At 41.7% G+C, this 18,461-nt stretch overlaps 1 protein-coding gene across 1 annotated transcript in view; it reads left to right on the forward strand.

The window, feature by feature from the left end:
• Window positions 1-17,960: 17,960 nt before the first annotated feature.
• LOC120521162 overlaps window positions 17,961-18,461 on the forward strand; it is a 200,575-nt gene continuing 200,074 nt past the window's right edge. The window contains exon 1 of the mRNA XM_039742990.1: window positions 17,961-18,099. The gene's annotated coding sequence lies outside the window, so the exon portion shown is untranslated. The remainder of the gene's footprint in view (window positions 18,100-18,461) is intronic.

Genomic DNA, 18,461 nt, shown 5'->3' on the forward strand with positions numbered 1-18,461 from the left:
GGACCAGTACAGTACAATGGTTATTGACTGGTTTATTGCACAAGTATTATCTCTGATGCTGTGAGATTAACTTAAGTATTCATGAAAGCGATAGGCTGTGGAAAGAAACTGTTCATGTGTCTGGTAGTTTTAGCATACAGTGCTCTGTAGCACCTACCAGAGGGAAGTAGTTGAAAAAGATTATGACCAGGGTGTGATGGATCTGCAATGATGTTTTCTGCCTGTTTCCTGACTCAAGATCTGTATAGGACCTGAATGGAGGGCAGATCAGCACCAATGATTTTTCCTGCAGTCCTGACTGTCCGTTGTAGTCTGTTTCTGTCCAGTTTTGTGGCTGAACCAAACCAGACCATGATGGACGAGCAGAGAACAGACTGGATTACTGAAGAGTAAAGTTGGATGAGAAGAGCCTGAGGCAGGTTGAACTTCCTGAGCTGACACAGGAAGTACAACCTCTGCTGGGCCTTTTTGACAATTGTGTCTATATTTGGTGCCCACTTCAGATTCTGGAAGATTAAGGATCCCAGAAACCTAAAGTTTTCCATGACAGACACAGTACTGTTGAATAGTATGAGAGGTATCATCTCCACAGTTTTAAGCTTGTTCAGCTCCAGGTTGTTTTGACCGAACCAGAGGGCCAGCTGTTCGACCTCTCTTCTGTATACAGACTTGTCACTATCCTTGATGAGGCCAATGACTGTCATATCATCTACGAACTTCAGGAGTTTAACAGACGGGTCTCTTGAGGTGCAGTCATTTGTGTAGAGGGAGAAGAGCAGAGGGGAGAGGACACATCCCTGGGGTGCGCCAGTACTGACTGTTCGTGTACTTAATATGGTTTTTCCCAATCTCACTTGCTGCTTCCTATCTGTCAGGAACTTTGTAATCCACTGGCAGATGGGGACTGGTACAGTAAGCCAAGTGAGTTTGGTGTGAAGAACTTCTGGAATGATAGTATTGAATGCCGAACTGAAGTCCACAGACAGGATCCTAACATATGTCCCTGGAGAGTTGAGATGTTGCAAGATGTATTGCAGTCCCATGTTCATAACATCATCCACTGACCTGTTTGCTCGATAAGCAAACTGTAGGGGGTCAAGCAGAGGACTTGTTATGTCATTCAGGTAGGTCAACACCAGTCTTTCAAAGGATTTCATGACCACAGACGTCAGGGCAACAGGCCTGTAGTCATTTAACCCTGCGATGGAGGTTTTCTTGGGAACCGGGACAATTGTGGAGCGCTTGATACAGGAGGGAACTTCACATAACTCCAGGGATCTATTGAAGATCTGTGTAAATATGGGGGCCAGCTGATCAATGCAAACTTTGAGACAGGAGGGTGACACACCATTTGGACATGGTGCTTTCCTAATCTTCTGTCTCCTGAAGAGGTGACTCACATCCCCCTCATAGATCCTGAATGCAGGTATGGTGTCAGTGAGGAGGGACAGGGGCATAGTAGTAGATGCTGGAAGTATATTGTGGTCGGCGAAAGTGAGAGATGTAAAAGAGGGATTATCAAACCTGCAATAGAACAAATTCAGATCGTTGGCCAGTTGATGGTTCTCTACAGTATGGGGTAAGGGATGGCTTCCTGTAGTGATATCTTTCAGTCCTCTCCACACTGATGCAGGATCATTGGCTGAAAACCTATTTTCCAGCTTTTCAGTGTAGCACCTCTTTGTTACTCTGATCTCCTTTGTCAATGTGTTTCTGGCCTGATTGTACAGGATTCTGTCCCCACTTCTGTAGGCCTCCTCCTTAGCCCGACGAAGCTGCCTGAGTTTTGCAGTAAACCCAGGTTTGTTGTTGTTGTATGTGCGAAACGTTTTTGTGGGCACATACATATCCTTACAAAAAATGACATAAGATGTCACAGTGTCTGTGAGCTCGTCCAGGTCTGCAGACTCAAAAACACTCCAATCAGTTCAGTCAAAGCAGGCTTGTAGTTCCAGCTTAGCCTTGTTGGCCCATCTCTTCACCATTTTGACCACAGACTTTGCAGATCTTAAATTCTGCCTGTAAGTCGGGAGAAGATGAACCAAACAGTGGTCAGGGAGTCCCAGGGCAGCACAGGGGACAGAGCGATAGGCATCCTTTAATATGGTGTAACAGTGGTCCAGTGTGTTTTTGTGCCTGGTAGGACACTTAATATGCTGTCTGAATTTTGGCAATTCCTGACTGAGGTTTGCTCTGTTAAAATCACCAACAACAATGAGCAAGGAGTCCAGGGGCCTCATGTATAAACGGTGCGTACGCACTGAAATGTTGCGTAAGAACTTTTCCACGTTCAAATCGCGATGTATAAAACCTACACTTGGTGTAAAGCCACGCACATTTCCACGGTACCTCAAGCCTTGTCGTACGCAAGTTCTCCACTCGGTTTTGCAGACTGGCGGCACCCAGCGTCAAAGCAATGCTACTGTTCCTGTGTGGTTACTCTTTATTTTCATGGCTTTATAAATACACAGAAACTAACGCATATTGTTTATTAGTGTAATGCATCTGATTGTAATTAACTCGTAACAATATAATGGTCCAGGGAACAGCCATAGTATTCCAAATACCATAACTGCTTTAGCGTTGCTCACTTCTCCTTCTTCTTCTTCTTCTTCTTTCAGCTCCTCCCGTTAGGAGTTGCCACAGCGGATCATCTTTTTCCATATTACTCTCACTGCACGACTCGGAGTATTTACGTGTATATCACTGTATCTGAGTGTGAATCACAGCAGCAGCTGATCGGAAAGAGAATTATCGGTATACAGCTTTAAGGACACGCTGTCTCAGCCACTGCCACTGTGGCATCTGTACACCAACCTTCGTTTATGTAGAAACAGATCCCTCTAATGCAACATGAAACATAATTTTATTTCAATTCATTACGTTTTACTATTTTTTACTATGGTCAATTATTCACATAATGTGAAATAGTTAGGTCTATTATGCATATGTAACAATTCCCATGAAAATAACAATCTATTTAAATTGTATATCCGCTTCCCCATATGCGAGGCAGATCCGCTAGCAAGTAGCGAAATTGGGGTTGGCGAGCAAAGCAAGCAGAGGACAGAGCCCCCTAGTGTGTGTGTGTGTGTAAGGTTCGCACCCGTACACAAACAGGCACACACAGAATATCCCAAAACACACATTTATTGCACCACACAATGACACAGTGCACTAATCACCATAAAAACAGTCCTTTACACTTCTTTCCCTCCTCTCTGCCGCCTACAACTCCTCCCAGGAAAGATCCGTCCTCTTCCACCCCTCTCCAGCCTTCAAGTGGAGTGAGGCAGCTTCTTTTATATGTCACCCAGATGTGCTCTAGGTGCTTCCTGATCTTCTTCTGGCAGCACAGATGTGATGTTTGCTCTGAGGGTGCAGATGGAGAAGTAGAGAGAAGGCCAGAAGGAGTTGCATTGCATCTTAGTGGACCTGGAGAAAGCAGATGACAGGGTGACTGAGAGGAGCTGTGGTATTATATGAATTCATCTTCGGTGTGGGACTGTGTGATCAAAGTCTATTAGACTTCACATTAGTCCAAAATCAGGAAAATCACCAGCTATGATAATAAACCCGTCTGGGTAAGCATTGTGCCAATAGCGGTTAACAAACAGCCAAGTGCTCTGTTAGCATTTGCATCTGGTGGAATAAATGGCTGTAACAACAACAAAGATCTCCTCCAGTAAATTACACTTTAGCTTAAGAAACTCCAGATCAGGAGCACAGAACTTATCAATAATAGCTGTGTCAGTACACCAGTTACTCTTAATGTAAATGCTCAGTCCTCCTCCACTGTGACTCTTACCACAATCCTTGTTTCAGTCACTATGGTTAAATGAGCGGCCCACTAGCTCAATACTTGCATCATGGGTACTTGGCTATAGACAAATTTCACAAATAATAACCATGTCACTGTCTTGAATGGGTTCCAATGATAAACGTACCCATAGTTCATCTATTTTATTAGGAAGTGATCTTACACTGGCGATGAAGATGCTGCAGAGTGCATGTTTGTATGCAGCTCTCCTAGTTTTGTTAGTATGCTGTCCTGGCATCTGTACTTCTGTCTTCTATTGCTGTGCTATATGGCTAAACCTACAGAACCCAACAGGGCTGCTCTACAGGACTGCAGCTCCCAGTAAGACCTGCAGGTGCCCATATGGGTACTGCAGCCCAAGAATGCTGCCACCTAGCATTTCAGGGAGCCAATGGCCCGAATAAGTCATCTCCCTCTGATCCTCTACTACACTGGCCTCCCAGATAGGTAAAACACTTAGGTCCATTCCTACTGGGACGCCAGAGTACTCACTTCTCAGATGGCATCTGCCAATCTTCTCACTGAGGCAGAGAGTACCCTGTCATCATTCTTGACCATTCAGTACTGTGGCCTCCCAACCAGATAAGGAATCAGGCATGAGCCCCTGCCAGCAATCCACCACAACTGGTTTGTATCTAATCTAATTTAATCTAGTGTATAATTGTATGCAACCCCTGAAAAATGTCTTCACCCCTTGTATGTTTTCATATTTTATTGTTACAAACACTAAAGTAACTCAGGTCCTCAGGTGGGGCACAGTAGCGTGGCAATGGCGGTTCCAGTGCGGGACGTGGAGGAGGATGGCCCATGAACTTCGTGACACATGCAGGATTGCCTACGAGGCTAATCAGCCCTGGACCTGTGATTGCCACAGCTGCACCTCACCTTCACTTTAAAAGGGGAAGTGTGAGGGCTGAGAGGAAAAGAAAATGAAGACGACAGAAGCTAAAGAAAGATGGAGGTTAAAAGAAAAAAAAGGAAAACGAAAGTAAAAAGGGGCATAGAGCTGGTGTGAGAGAGAGATAGTATCAGGCAGGCGGGTGTGTGAGCCCCAGGAGGAGTGAGCTGATTAACACACAATGGGGTCGGGTCACTCCTGTTGAGCGATTAGAGAGACCAGGAGCAACTAGTGCCAGGAGAAGCCAGGAATCGGAAGTGGTGGGAGGACAGAGCAAGGTCTTGAGTGGGCGCCTCATGGCTACACACTAGGAACCCTGACAAGTGACCGATCCAGCAGCAGAAAGGAAGGGTATAGGAGGAGCAATGTCTGGATTGGGAGCCCCACGATGGACAGATGAAGACCTGGACCAGAGTAGAAGGGAGTCTGCACCTGCTGGTGGACTTCTCCTCAGCATGTAAGGCTCGATAAGGGCGAGTCCAGGAGACGTCAGTTTTAAAGGGGCACAGAGGCTCACCGATTTTTAACAACAGAATGGCCATGTTGTTTGTAACCTTGTTTTTATGGATTTTGTCATGGATTAAGTTATTCTGGATTTTAACCTCCACAGAAGCACTCTTTTAAAATGGATCATTTATACGCATGGAGCAGAGCACTGCTCTGTTTCTTTGGACACTGTTTTGCTTTGGGTTGTTATTAATAAAAGCAACTGCTCTTGTTAATCCATCCCTTGTTAATTGTGTATGTGTCTTCACTTGGCATAGCCCATCCAGTTACGTTATTGACGATGGTGGGTTCAAAAGGCTCCCAAAAGTGCAACCAGAGGCTTGGAACCGATCCGCGCCGTCACACAACTGTACACTAGGAGCTGAGATGTCACTGATGATTGTGGATGAAGGCCCCCAGATGAGCTCCATGGTGCTTGTGTCTGTGGTCAAAGGCGCACGCCTACTAGAGTCTGAAACTAACAAATCTCACAGCATGGCAGATGTTCAAATAGTGTGTGCTGAGCCTGGTCTCAGGTTGGCAAAGCACAATTATTTATGGATAAAATTGATCTTTTAATTACCAGCTACATAAAACAACACAGCTACATGGGTAAAACAACAACCTGATTTGACTTGCTGCCTATTATCTTGCTATTGGACATTCAACTGATTGATTTTTGTTTCATCTGTGGTGTGCTACTTTGCCTGTTTTAACTTTAACTTTTTATTTTAATTTTTAGTTTTTTCGGTAATGTTATTAGACCCTTATTTTATGGTGGCTGCTCACATTCTCCATCATTTTCACCACCATCACAGGATTGGGAGAGTGATGCCATCACACTGTCATTTTAAAAGATGGCAGTGCCCACATACAAACACCCATTCTTTGGACTGAAGACGCTCAAATTAACAAGGAATGGCGCTACTTAGGGAAAGGCCAAAAGATAGGTGTTAGAATTTGAACTTCTGCCTCTTTTAAATGGCAGCTTTCAGTTTGGCTTTGTTTTGTTGATCTGGCTTTTGATTCATACAAGCTTAGACCCCTGCCTGGCTCCTTTAGGTGTCTCCCTCTGACAGTCCGTTGTGTAGTTATCTAATATAAAATTAAAACGTTCATTACCTCCAAAACCATAATTGGATGAACTGCCTGAATGACAAAGTTACTGAAAGATTTGGTGGAAGAAACCAAAAGATCCAAATGGAACTGAGTGCTAAATTATGAGCAACAAAGTAATAAAAATACAAAAGATTCATTCATTCAGTCCCATACTCCACAAATCCATCTGGGAGCTTTGGGTTCTCCCCGTACTTACCTGAGGCCTTCCTTGTGGTCAGGTCCAGAATTGGAGAGAGATGCCACCCTTGACCAAGTAGTCCAGTTCCATATCCAGTTCTGTGTGTAGAGCTGGCCCAATTACGTCTAACCAGTGTTTCCTAACCTCCTTCTGAAGTTACATTTCACAATTCACAAGCCAGTTTCCATTGGCCAGGTCAGGTACACTGCTGTTCGTTCCACCCTGCCTGTCATGTGACTGGCATTGTACCCAACCCCCTGCTCTTCACCATCTTCAGTTCACCATGACAGAGTCACATGGAGCTGAAGATGACCCTGAAGTGCGGAGATCCAGCCACTCTTTATAATGGTTCAGTTCTGCATTGGTGGCCATTCTTACTCTCTTCACGCATTTTCATTCTCTTATTAATATTATGGCATATTCCATACATTGTGATTTATAAAGACATACCGCGCGTGCCTACCATGTGGCTGTGTATTTGTATGGTCTGTTAGCACTCATCATCCGTTTTTTGTGTCTTATTTTCCTTGTTACTTTTTAATATCTGAAGTGCTGCCATATTCTTAATTTAAGTTCACTGTCTGAAATGAAAGGAACTAAAGTTCTCTTAGAATTTGACTCCATTTTCTTAGACTACTCAGAGAGACCTGCGACGCCAGTCCAGTGAAGAGCTTTAGACATTTTTACACACTCGATTACTGACATCAGTCAAAGTGGCAGCCAGCTGTGTGACATAGCCCTGATGGCACAGACTTACTGCTTTAACCACCGCAGTGTTTGTTCTGCTTGCTGGCTGTGATGCTTCATTCTGATCTCCAATAAGATTTTCACTTTAAAAACAACAACAACAACAACATTTATTTCTATAGCACATTTTCATACAAACAGTAGCTCAAAGTGCTTTACATATTAAAGAATAGAAAAATGAAAGACACAATTATAAAACAAAATAAATCAACATTAACATCAATAAGAGTAAGGTTCAATGGCCAGGGGACAGAAAAACAAAAACTCCAGACGGCTGGAGAAAAATAAAATCTGTAGGGATTCCAGACCATGAGACCACCCAGTCCCTTCTGGGCAATCTACCTAACATAAATGAAACAGTCCTCTTTGGATTTAGGGTTCTCACGGAAGGGCTTGATGATGATGATGGTCACGTAGACTTCTTCCTTTTAATCCGTCCATCATTGTTGGAGCATCATGAAGCTTTGAGTAGGTGGAGGTGGGCAGGCCACCACCACAAAGAAACCGGAAAAAGAAACAGAAAAGAGTAGGGGTCAGTACGATTTTAGAGCCACCATGAATAGTTATTATGATGAATTGAACATACAGAGTATCAGGATTAAGTTAAATTACGATTAAAATGAAGTTATAAAAGGCCATGTTAAAGTAATGTGTTTTCAGCAGTGTTTTAAAGTGCTCTACTGTATCAGCCTGGCGAATTCCTATTGGCAGGCTATTCCAGATTTTAGGTGCATAACAGCAGAAGGCCGCCTCACCACTTCTTTTAAGTTTTGTTCTTGGAATTCTAAGGAGACACTCATTTGAGGATCTGAGGTTACGATTTGGAATATAAGGTGTCAGACATTCCGATATATAAGATGGGGCGAGATTATTTAAGGCTTTATAAACCATAAGCAGAATTTTAAAGTCAATTCTGAATGACACAGGTAACCAGTGTAGTGACATCAAAACTGGAGAAATGTGTTCTGATTTTCTTTTCCTAGTTAGGATTCTAGCAGCTGCATTCTGCACTAGTTGCAAGATTTATATCTTTTTGGGTAGTCCTGAGAGGAGTGCGTTACAGTAATCTAGTCGACTGAAAACAAACGCGTGAACTAATTTCTCAGCATCTTTCAGTGATATAAGAGGTCTAACTTTACTTATGTTTCTTAAGTGAAAAATGCTGTCCTAATGATCTGATTAATATGTGATTTAAAATTCAGATTACAGTCAACAATCACCCCTAAGCTTTTTACCTCCGTCTTGACTTTTAATCCTAATGTATCCAGTTTATTTCTAATAGCCTCATTGTATCCATTATTGCTGATCACTAAAATTTCAGTTTTCTCTTTATTTAACTTGAGAAAATTACTATTCATCCATTCTGAGATACTAGTCAGACATTGTGTTAGTGAATCAATAGAATCAGGGTCATCAGGTGCTATTGATAAGTACAGCTGTGTGTCATCAGCATAGCTGTGGTAGCTCACGTTGTGCCCTGAGATAATCTGACCTAACGGAAGCATGTAGATTGAGAATAACAGCGGACCCAGGATAGAGCCTTGTGGAACACCATATTGGATATCATGTGTCTTGAGTTGTAATTCCCACAACTAACAAAAATTTTCTCCCTGTCAGGTAGGATTCAAACCAATTTAAGACACTGCCAGAGAGGCCCACCCATTGACTAAGGCGATTTCTAAGAATGTTGTGATCAATGGTGTCAAATGCAGCACTCAGATCTAAGAGGATGAGAACAGATAAATGGCCTCTGTCTGCATTTACCACGCAAGTCATTTACTACTTTAACGAGTGCAGTTTCTGTGCTGTGATTTGTTCTAAAACCTGACTGAAATTTATCAAGAATAGCATGTTTATTTAGGTGGTCATTTAACTGCATAATGACTGCCTTCTCTAGAACTTTACTTAAGAAGGCAGGTTAGAGATGGGTCTAAAATTTTCAAGAGCGAGGGGTCAAGATTATGTTTCTTAAGTAGGGGTTTAACTACAGCAGTCTTAAGACAGTCTGGGAAGACCCCAGTATCTAGTGACGAATTTACTATGTCAAGAACATTATCAATTAGCACGCCTGATACTTCTTTGAAAAACCTTGTTGGTATCGGGTCAAGGACGCAGGTGGAGGGTTTTAATTGAGATATTATTTTTTTAAATCAGGTAAATCTATCCTAGTGAAAGAGTTTAATTTGTTTATAACAGGATGTTGGGGTTTGGGGATCCTTAGTGTTGGGGAGATATACTATGTTATTTCTAATATCATTAATTTTTGATTGAAAATACAGCGACAGCCTCACAGGTTTCACTGGAAGCACTTAGGAGGCATTCCTTTGAGCTACCTGGGTTTAGTAGGCGATCAATTGTTGAAAATAAGACTCTGGGATTACTAGCATTGTTATTTATAATCTTGAGAAATAGCAGCGTCTCTCAAGACGGACAGTGTTATTGTATTCTGTTATTTTGACTTTTAATATTTCGTGGTGGATAGTAAGTTTAGTCTTCCTCCATTGACGCTCAGCTCTACATGTTCTCTTTAAATCAGACACTCTTTGGGTCTTCCATGGTATAACAATGCTAGAAGATTTTTTCACTGTCTTTTCAGGTGCAACTATGTCAACAGCAGCTCTCACTTTAAAATTAAATCTTTCCACCTTACTATTTACATTGTCCTCGCTATTATAGCTGGCACTATAAACGGACTGATTGCTTAAAATGTTTGTAAGTTTTAAAGCTGCTGCGAATCAAAGAAGCGTTTTTAACAATATGCTTCTCATGAGTGTTTTTATCATTATTTCTATATTAAAAGTAGAAGAAAATGGTCTGATAGACCAATATCAATGATCTGTTTTATATCAACTTTCAGTCCTTTAGTAATCACTAAGTCTAATGTATGACCTGCTTTATGTGTAGGCTGATTTATGAGTTGTCTCAAATCAAAAGAATCCAGGAGGTTCATAAATTCTTTTACTTTTAGATCACACTGATTATCTATATGAAAATTAAAGTCGCCAACTATTAGGAGTGTGTCATAGTTAGTAATTAAAATTGACATTAAGTCAGAGAATTCCTCAAAAAAGCGCGTTATATTTAGGAGGTCTATACACGGATAGTACTAGAACTTGAGAATCTCCATGAATAACAACGGCGTAGATACTCAAAGGACTTGAACTTACCAAAACTGACATCTTTACATTTTAATCGCTCGAGTAAATGTTAGCCAATCCGCCCCCTTTTCCCTGGCGGTTTGAGAGTAAAACTGTAATCCGGGCGCAGATTCGATTAAAACTGCGCGCATCTGAATTCAGCCATGTTTCATTTAGTGCAATAAGATCTATTTTTTTATCACTAATAAGATCGTTGATAAAAAACGTTTTGTTAGTTAAAGCTCTAACATTTAATAGTGCCATATTTAATGTTTGAGGTGCAGAGATGAGTACTATGTGCGTTATTGTTATTTGGAATAGGAACTAAATTATTATTATTAGCGCGCTCTGTGTGTATTTTTGTTTAATCTGTGATCTGTTTTATAGTTTTAATACATTGTTCCTCTAAAATAGTGATTTTAATTAGATTATTGGAGTTTATGCCGTATTTCCTAGGTTTTCTACGTGCATTGAGATTGCTTATTACAGTATTAATGGTGTGCACTTTAACGGAAGACTCTATTAAACATTCATCATGTCCTGGCACAGCAGTATTATTTCGGAAGGGGTTAAGAGCAGAGATAGATAGTCAAGAAAAACGAATTACCTTCGATATGTTTTCGGAGAGGACCGGCCGAAACTGTTCGGATGCAGGCCATCACGCTTGAAGAGACGCGCCTTTCCAAAAGAGATTCCAATTGTTGATGAAACCGACATCCTTCTTCTTGCAGAAACCCTGTAGCCAGTTGTTCAACCCTAGCAGGCGACTGTAGTACTCGTTGGATCGTCTGGCGAGAGGTAGTGGACCGAAACGAAGATCTTTGCCGATGGGGTCCTCTCCTTCGTGTCTTTAATCAAAGCTGCGAAGTCAGCCTTCAGGATTTCTGATTGTCGGTGCCTTATATCGTTTACGCCGGCATGCAAGACGATTGATCCAACTGCCCTCTCCTTGTGTTTCTGTAGACTGCTGGCGCGCTTTCATTACATCTCGGACACGAGCACCGGGAAAACAAGAAACAAACGATTTTGCATTAGGGCATGCGACATTAAGGTTTCTAACGATAGAATCACCTACCACTAATACATCACCAGGTGCTGAAGGCGAAATGGGGACGCGAGAGGGTCAAACCGGTTCTGAGATAAAATGCTCGCCTGTGCCGATGGAGGTGCTCTGGCCTTGAACCCCCGCCTGCATAGCTGAAATCCACCGAGGTCAGCAGCGGCGCCGCTCCTACGAGACGCGGGGGGGAGGTCGGCACAACAGGGGTTGATGTTTCGCCGGTTCCAGATGGCAAGGGCGGTTTATCCAACAGCCGGGCCTTCAGATTTCTCAGGTATTTCCGTCGGGACAGGAGTTTCTGAATCTGTTCATCAAGTGCTTGGAGTTCCTCAATTACGATTTCAACGCGAGTTACCCCACTGTCGGCCATTTTCTGCTTCGTGCCCTAGGAGAAATGAGAGAGAGAGAGAGGTTAGAGCTAAAAAGCTCAGAAGTTGCTCAGTGGTCAGCCCTGTGGCCTCGCAGCATACTGAGTATCCTGAGTTCAAGCTCTGCTTCTCTTCATTGTCTCTGTGGAGACTTCGTCTTCTCCTCGTGTTGGTGTGAGTTTCTCTTCAGGTGCGCATGTTTTTTCCTCCTATATATAACACTCATTTGTGTTTTTTTAAATTACTTTTTATTATTTGGTCACACATTTGAGTCGGTCCTGCAATGGAGTGCTGCTCTGCCCAGGGTTCATTTCTGCATTCTGTATAAAGCTCCCTGGGAGGGCTCTTGCACCATGTCACCCTGAACTGCGTTCTGAAGTTCTGAGAAGATATTGTGATGCGTTAGGAGTCTAGATAGATAGATAGATAGATACTTTATTCCAGGCGTGAGGCGTCTTTCATCTTTATGCTGCCACCCCAGCACACCACCGCGTAGAAGAGGGTACTCTCCACAACCGTCCGGTGCAGCATCTTATTGCAGATGTTGAAGGATGCCAACCTTCTCAGAAAGTATAGTCGGCTCTGACCTTTCTTACACAGAGCATCAGTATTGGCAGTCCAGTCCAATTTGTCATCTAGCTGCACACCCAGATATGTATAGGTCTGTGAGGATCATCTCCAAGAGATATGTGTGGTTGATGGATGGCTATTTACAATATGGAGCCTGCTACAGGTCTAACTTATTAAAGGTTCTTTCTGGAATCTTAATGTGGTTCAGTCTTTTGGGAACCAAAAATAGTCCCCTGTGGCGTTGCTCTGAAGAACCACTCTGGCACTTTTATTTTTAAGAATTTACATTTCCCAACATGCCAAGCATATTCTTCGTATTGAACAATCATGAAGTGAAAAGTTGCATGAAGTTCATTTCTAGAGCTAATGTTGCAAAAACAACAACAACAACAACAACAACATTTATTTATATAGCACATTTTCATACAAAAAAAAATGTAGCACAAAGTGCTTTACAAAATGAAGAATAGAAAAATAGAAGACACAATAAAAAATAAAAATAAGTCAACATTAATTAACATAGAATAAGAGTAAGGTCCAATGGCCAGGGTGGACAGAAAAAAAAAATACTCCAGAGGCTGGAGAAAAAAATAAAATCTGTAGGGGTTCCAGACCAAGAGACCACCCAGTCCCCTCTGGACAATCTACCTAACATAAGTCAAACAGTCCTCTTTGTATTTAGGGTTCTCATGGAAGGACCTGATGATGATGGTCACGTAGACTTCTGGCTTTCAGTCCATCAATGTTGGAGCATCATGATGCTTTGAGTAGGTGGTGGTGGCGCACAAAAAGAAACAGAAGACAGAGTAGAGGTCAGTACGGATTTTGGAGCCATTATGAATAGCTATTATGATGAATTGAACATACAGAGTATCAGGATTAAGTTAAAGTGAAGTTATAAGAAGGCCATGTTAAAGTAATGTGTTTTCAGCAGTGTTTTAAACTGCTCTACTGTATCAACCTGGTGAATTCCTATTGGCTGGCTATTCCAGATTTGAGGGGCATAGCAGCAGAAGGCCACCTGCCCGCCTCACCACTTCTTTTAAGCTTTGTTCTTGGAATTCTAAGGAGACACTCATTTGAAGATCTGAGGTTATGATTTGGAATATAACGTGTCAGGCATTCCGATATATAAGATGGAGCAGATTATTTAAGGCTTTATAAACCATAAGCAGTATTTTAAAGTCAATACAAAAAAAGGGAGTTTTTACTATTTTTCTGTTTTGTAGAATTTTCAGCGGATTTTGTGCATAATGTGTTTAAACCCTGAGTTAGTGAACAATTTTCAGTGCAGTGTCAATTTCAGAGGCCTAGCGGAAAGAGACTGGAAACGTTCCTGCAAAAAGTGCTTTGATTTGGTGGTAAACACCCTGAGTTGCAAAAGAAATCTGTTACTGTTTCCCCACACCATCTGGGAAGGTCTGAGGGCGAGCCATTCAGGTCGGTTTTTCAGCAGCCATACCACCTGCAGTTCATTCATCTGAAGCTAAGCATATTCAGGACCAGCTGGTGCTTCTATGGGAGACCAGTGACTCCCATCCAGGGAAGAGTTCAGTGACTTAAGGACCACGAGTGAAAGTCGAGGTGAAAGGAACAATCCTGAGGTCAGAATGTTATCTGATGTGTCTTTATTCATTTACTGTATTTCTAGTGCAGCTTTTATTCAGTCAACATATTTCTTAAAAGTATGAGTACTTGCTTATTATTTTCAGTTCTCAATCCCTGAAATTTTAATAAGAAGAGCCAACAAATCCTGTGCAGGGAAAATCACAAGTCATGTCCACCACAGTCCCCATAATGATGCATTCTGAGTTTGGTATTCAGGAGCTGCCGATCACAGGAACAAGACCATCAAAAGCACTGTTAGATACTGGACATGATAGGAAATTGTCGGCATGTGTCACTATGCATTAAATTCTAAGCACTGGAACAAAAGAGGGCGGCACGGTAGCACAGTGGGTAGCGCTGCTGCCTCGCAGTAAGGAAACATAAGGGTTCGCCGGGTCCTCCCTGCGTGGAGTTTGCATGTTCTCCCCATGTTTGCGTGGGTTTCCTCCCACAGTCTAAAGACTTGAAGGTTTGGTGCATTGGCGATTCTAAATTGTCCCTAGTGTGTACTTGGTGTGTGTGTGTGTGTGTGCCCTGTGGTGAGCTGGCACCCTGCCCTGGGTTTGTTTCCTGCCTTGTGCCCTGTGTTGGCTGGGATTGGCTCCAGCAGACCCCCTGTGACCCTGTAGTAAGAATATAGCGGGTTGGATTATGGGTGGATGAAACAAAAGAAATAATAAATAAAGTAATAACCTGAGACAGAAAAAACTCCATTATGTATTTTAACAGCAATGTGGCTCAGTTGGCCGTTTTCTACAATACTGTATACATCACTGCTCATCACACTACACCAGCTTTCCTAAAAATGTTTGCTCTCCAAATTATTTGATATTATGAGCTATATAACCTGAAGCTGTTGTTTCTTGCCATTATATTTTATGGCTTCCATGTCTTCAACGTGTGTCTTTCCAGTTCTTCATGTCCGCTAAAGTGTCTTTAGGGTTAGGGTTAGGCTTAGGGTTAGGGTCCAGAGTCTTAAATGACTCGCTGTTGTATGCTTTCTAACATCCATATATTTAATTATATACCACTCTTTCTTTGAAGTATAATTAAATATAATTAATAGAATAAGACCCCTTTACCATCAGTCCTGAAATGCAGATCTTTTGTTATTCATCACTAATCATCTCCAAGCCTGTGCATTTTATCTTCTCACCGATCAGCACTTTGCACTCCCAGTGAAACTTCTGAATCCTCACTTGGACACAACGCAGTGGCTGGCAGGCAAGAATGGGAGTAAGTAGTGGGTGTAGTCACATGTTTGTCCGTGTCACCTCCTTAATTCTGAATATGTATATTTTGAGTATGGCCTTATCTGAGTAGGCCCTATGGTTTTCATTATTCATTTGTTTTCATTTCACTAATCGCTAAATGTGACCAGTAAATAATCAGATTTGTATAACCTCCTAATGACATCTAATTATGTTTCAACAGAAATTAACTTTCACCAACATCAGCTTCATCAGGGCGATTCTGACAGGAAGCCCACATGAGGGTGCCGAGTCTGGCGTGGTGATGGCGGCATCTTTGGTGGTCCACAATGACATGTTGTGGAGCTGCACTGCAGTCTTTGCTAAGGGGTTCAGGTCCAGCGTGATGCAACAGCAGGAATTCTGGCATCAAGTATAAAATTATTAGAGCAGGGGTCTCCAACACGTCACTCACAAGCTACCAGTAGCTCGCCACCCCCTTTCTAAGTAGCCCGCCAAAGGGTTAGTGAATCCTACATGAATTTGAGAACTTGATTAGTCAAATTAGGGGTAGGCGATATTCCCAAATAATCAAATGACGATCCTTTTAACACAAAATCACGATCCACAATCTGAATTGCAATCTCTCTTTCCAATGTGGCAGACACTTAAGAGAATAGCCGGACTCAAACTCATCAAGACCTAAGTAATACTTTATTTTAAATATTCAACAAAGTTGAATTCAATTGTTCTCTTGTTCGCTAGCTAAGCGGAGTTAAGGCACACGCCCTTAAGCTGGTGAGTCAGTGAGGAAGGCCCCTCCCCTCTGCCCGCTGCTTTTTTCTTGGATTCGCACCAATAAATTGAAACCGCAAGCGAAATATGATTCATAGAAAAATGAGAGAAGACGCAAAATCAACTGGAATGCTCAAGCAAATTATAGAAAACAACCTGATCTAAAGCTGTGAAGTAGTTCTCTCATGAAAAGCGGACAGACATACAGACAGAGAGACATTGGATTTTATATATTACATATTAGTAAACATTCAAAATAATAATGTGTAGTTCAAGTCTCAACAGCATTTCTGGAGCTTCGTAGAGCCACATAACTAGAAGAATCTTCACCAAGCAGCTCTGAAAATGTCTGCTTTGTTTAAGTCTCCATAGCTCTGTGACTCTGTGACATGAATGTCATGAAATCAAAGTTCAGCACAAGACTGACAGACGGACATTTAAATGACTCCATAAGAGTGAACCTAATGGACTCCACTCCACCACACTGTAAAAAAAATAATGTTAAATTTACGGTAAAATACTGGCAGCTGGTTTGCCAAAATTATACTGCAATGAATAAGGTGACAATATTTTTAGGTCTAAAGTATAATTTTGTAGCAAAAACTATTTGGTCTTTACAACAAATTCCAACAGAAGAAAATGTTTAACCATAACCAGAAATTCATGTTGTATAATAAATATGACAATCAATAAACAAGATGTATTGGCAGGGTCAAACCCCAGTACATAGCTAGCATCAGTTAGTTAGTTAGTTAGTTAGTTAACAATCAATAGCAAGCATGTACCATTTAATTATACACATTGAAAACAATCCAATGTTTAAGGAAGTTATGGCATGTTGTCTGTTGGGGAAGTAAAGTTTGCTTTTGTGGTGTATGGTGTCCTACTTATTAAATACAACCCACCATAAATCAGCTTCCATAACCTCAAAAAACCTTCAGCATGTGGGGAAAAATAAGTCTGCTAACTTAGGTGAAGTTTTTATCCCTACTATTCAAAGGTATGCGGTTCACCAGGAACGATATTGTAAAAAGGGGTGTGTCCTTATGCAAATATTGTAACCGGTTTTACTGAAACAGTGATTTATCGTTTTACATTTTACGGTTGTTTACCCTCGTCATTTAACAGTTTTACACTGCAAAATTAACAGAATTTTTTTCAGTATAACTGTAATGCATCAATAAACGGTATTTACCACACTTTGAAGGTAGAAAAATATTTATTTTACAGAACTTGGCTGTAAAAAATAATGAAATTTATTGTTTAAGATATACAGGTAATTTTCAGTAGAACATAATGTAACTTTCCTTTTTTTCAGAAAAGGTCTTTTACTTTCACTATTTACAGTATTTGTACTGTTAAATTTACTGACATTTTTTGCAGTGTAGACACCTTAGTGCCAGTCAATCTAAAAAGCACATCACACATGCGACTGGACCTGTGAATAAAGTGACACAGTGACATGTGACAAAATGACAAATGAATAAGGCATATCTGTGGATTGGGAATTGCATTGTTTTGTTTTAATTCAATGGTGTGAGATACACTAGACAATGCATACAGACATATAAAATGCACTTGCGGGTGAACTAAATATTTTTTGTGATGTTTTAATGCAAAATGTGAGTTGTGGACGCCAACATTCTGTAGATGATCAGGCAAAACAAGCTTATTCAGTTTGTTTGGGTTGAAATAAGCTACGAGAATAAACGTCAGAAAACATGAGGAGCTCTCAGCCATTTTCAGTTTGTAAAAGTAGCTCTCAGGGGAAAAAAGGTTGGAGACCCCTGTATTAGAGGAAAGATTCTAGTGCAGCGCTGGTATTTGTGCTAAATGATCGGCCGCCACCTCTCGATTGAACAGCTCGAGCCAAAGCCTGCCTATCAATCCAAACAGACTCGGCAGGTCATGTCTGGACTGGCTCAGGTGAATCTGCCTCCAGGAAATCTACCGGAATGAAACCGAAACTGAGTCAGCAGAGCTGACGTGCATGAGGTCGCAGCGACGAGACATAAAAAGCAGTCCCGGTTCTTTATGTCGTTTATGGAACTTCAATCATCGTCAACTGATTCAGGAGATTTAAACTTCGGCGACAGGATTGCACTTGAACGCGGCTGCTGCAGGTAAGCCGCTGTTTCTACTTCCTTAATCTTCAGAAAACACAAACTGACTGAAACTGTGGATTTAGTGAACTGACGAGTCGACACGTAGGACTGTAAAGATCTGAGTAAACACGCGAACGGCTTATTAAAGAAGTAAAGCGGATAAAACGATTAAAGGCGACCGACGAGTGTCAGTCAGGCGACCTGCTGGATAAGAAAATAAAAGGAAAAGGATGAGAGACCGAGAGAGACGCGCACGCGCAATGAGACTGTCTGCCGGTGTGGCGCCGCTGCAGTGCCGTCTTACAAGTGCGGGTTCTTAAATGGCATTTTGTGGCTCTTTTTAGAAGTATTGTTTGACAAATCCCCATTTCATTCTGGGA

The sequence above is a fragment of the Polypterus senegalus genome, chromosome 1, assembly GCF_016835505.1.
Source record: "Polypterus senegalus isolate Bchr_013 chromosome 1, ASM1683550v1, whole genome shotgun sequence".
Classification (NCBI taxonomy): Eukaryota; Metazoa; Chordata; class Cladistia; order Polypteriformes; family Polypteridae; genus Polypterus; species Polypterus senegalus.